Below are 3,172 nucleotides of genomic sequence, written 5' to 3'. Positions count from 1 at the left end.
TTAAGAAACCGAGGCGCGTAGCCTAGGATACCACGTGGCATCACGCGATGAGGCTAAGGCTAATTCTAGCTCGTATAACGAAAATAATCCATTTCATCCCTCGTACCTTTATGACATAGTTATAGACCATCTTAGGTCTCATAATAACTAGGCCGCTTTATCGTCAAACAATCTAAATTATGGTGCCTCCAAATAAGATCGCCGCGAGCTCTTTACCTAGCGCAAGCACAAAGGCAAACAGATCACCTCCGAATCTCCTATCCCACATTTTGGTCTCGTTGTGGAGAGGGAGGTCATCATCGATCCCAATGCTTTCTTCGAGGCTGAACACATAGTCTCTAAGATAACGACTCAGGGGAGAGTAAACAAAATTCTACTGGGTCATAACATTGAGCTAGGAACTGACGGTCTCCTCGCACGACCTACCTTTGAAGGAGAGCGGAGCTGTGCCCCCTTTCAAGACAATTATGGGGCTTGGAGAAACGAGCACGTAAAGGCTGGTGCTTTTCTTCCCCTGGACCAATATTTCGTAGATTTTTTAAACTACGTAAAATTGGCTCCCTTCCAGCTCCCCCCGAAATACCACAGACTTCTGGCGGGACTAAAGTACTTGTTTCTGAGGCATGAGTGGGAGGTCCCTACTCCGACAGATATTTTGTACTTTTTTTGCCACAAAGCAAGCCCCGACCAGAAAGGGCGAGGTGATGGGTTCTACTACCTTACGAGGTTTCCAAATTCCACCTCTGTCATCGAGCTCCCCAACCATCCAAATGACTATAAGAATTTATTCTTTATGTGAAATGGATTCAAGAACTGCAAATATCGGTACTTCTACCATCCTCGTAATTCCTCTATCTTTGTAATTTCAACACGTGAATTTGTCCCTTTAAAAAATATTCTTTTTTTAGGCTCTGATTGAGTTTGTTCCTCGTGCAACTATATTTGCAAGGGCAGGCAAATTTGTGACCCTCGGGGGTCAGAACAAGAAACAGTCCAGTCTTTACCCTGGGGAAAAAGATTATTGCCAGGTTGTGAATGATGTCACGATCCTAGCATGTAATTTGATCAGTGAGGGTCAAATAGTAGCACTGAAGACCCGAGCTCCACTCCCAGTTATCCTCGAACCTCCCTCTTCTCAAGAGGCCTTGCCAGCCACTGAGGACACTGACGAGGAAGAGGACAAGGTGCCTCTCGAGTGAAAAAGGCAGGCTCCCAAAGTTGATCAGCAACCTGATCCTGACCGAGCTACGTCAAGGGTAGCAGCCGACCCCTCTAGCCAAGGTAACCCATACCTATTTAGAGAGTTAGATTGGGCTACTGCTATTAATACGTTTTAACCCCAACCAGCTAGTTAGCCGCCATCCCACCAATTTGGACCTAAATGTAACTCTCCTCCAATGCGTGGATCGCTTGGTGGTACGCTACGGACATAGCTATCCCAAAAGCACCATTTTAGTTGACAACATGATGAACTTTAGATCTTCTTTCTTTGAAGAATACGAAACCAACCTTAGGACTTGGCCTTCTCTGCTCCAGGGATCATTTTCTCCTGGGTTTAGGTAGTATGTAGATGAATCCATCCCCGAGGAGGGACCTGAACCCCCTAGGATCTTATATATTGTAGCCTTAGATTCCCCCTCCCCTCAGTTAATCTCAGAGCCGAAGGTCGTGCTTAGCTCGGTTCATACACCCAAGCTAGTTGTGGATGCTCAATATTCCATGCCTGTAAAAGATCCAACGTGAGTGCTAAGGTCCCATAAAGGCCTAAATACATGTCTGAGCCGCGGGACGCTCGGGCCACCATCCTCTTGCAATGGCCTCGCATCACCTCATGGCGCATGTGCGTCTCGCGAGGCCCCTGCCTCGCATCACCTCTCGGCGTACCCAGCGAGGCGGCTCACGCCACCTCTCGCGAGGCCCCTGCCTCGCACCTGCCTCGCGCCACCTCTCGGCACATGTATGTCTCGCGAGGCCCCAACCTCGTACCACCTTTTGGCGCACCTAGCGAGGTGGCCAGCGCGTCACAGCCACATGCACCCCAGCGAGGCCCCATCTCGCGGGGCCGACACCACGCCCTCGCCTCGCTCGCGCACCTACCACGCCAAGGGCTCGCGAGGCCAGCGCCTTGCCCATGCATCAGCCGTGCCAGAGGGTCGCAAGGATGACACCATGCCCTCACCTCGCTCACGTACTTTCCGTGCCAAGGGCTCGTGAGGCCAGCGCCTCGCCCACGCATCAGCCGCGCCAGGGGCTCGCGAGAGACTCCCCCACCTCAGCATGTCATGTTCATGCCTCTAAGAATTTCCTACATAGTGGGCCTCGTTGAAGGGGCTTAGTCGCTTCCCTTGATAGGAGCTGGTGACGGGACACCACTCTTGCTGTGGGTCTAACAGGAGGTAAGGTCAAGAACCTATTTCACACACCCTTAGGAATGAAGTGGGGAAGCCTCATAGCGATTCATGCAAAGTCGAAAGGAATCAGAGTACGAGCATGGTATTCGTACCAGACAGATAGTGGTCGTACAAGTGAGGTATCTGTTTTGGTCCTCACCAGCCCATCTCTGACACTCGTACAAAGCAAGTAGTGGAGGCATAACCGAGTACAAAAGTTGAGGTGCTCCCACAAACTCTGACCATGTGCCAGAGCCGACACCACTACATCTGATACCACTCTCCCGATAGCGTACTTGTGTACAAATTGGTCCCATGGACCACAATGTATCAGGGGCCATTAGAGCCCCCTATAAGGGGAACCCCTCTTCAGCATGGAAGGGGGTTGGAAAATTTACTGTAGCAAGGGCACCATTGTGAATACAAACAGATTTCACCATTGTTCTTCTGCAATTGTTCTTGAAGTTTATACTTAGATTTCTAAAGCTTTTCTTTTGATAATCTTTACTTTGCACTTTTTCTAACTTAACTTAGTTAACGAGTTCTCACCGTCAACAGTTTGGCGCCGTCTGTGGGAAGCTAAGTACCAAGCTACTGTTCTACCATTACTTCCGGCAAGAAGAAATGCTGAGACGTTCAAAGCGACTCAGGGAGCCACGAGAGGTGGAGGTCCACCTTACCGGAGTCCAGCTGAAGGCCTCCATGAAAGATCCTCCTCCACCCAAAGATGTGGAGCCCCCTAGGGACCCTGAGGTTCACGAGGGTGATAGAGAGGTCTTGTC

This window comes from Humulus lupulus, chromosome 3, assembly GCF_963169125.1.
Source record: "Humulus lupulus chromosome 3, drHumLupu1.1, whole genome shotgun sequence".
Classification (NCBI taxonomy): domain Eukaryota; kingdom Viridiplantae; phylum Streptophyta; class Magnoliopsida; order Rosales; family Cannabaceae; genus Humulus; species Humulus lupulus.
This window is presented reverse-complemented; position numbering follows the sequence as displayed.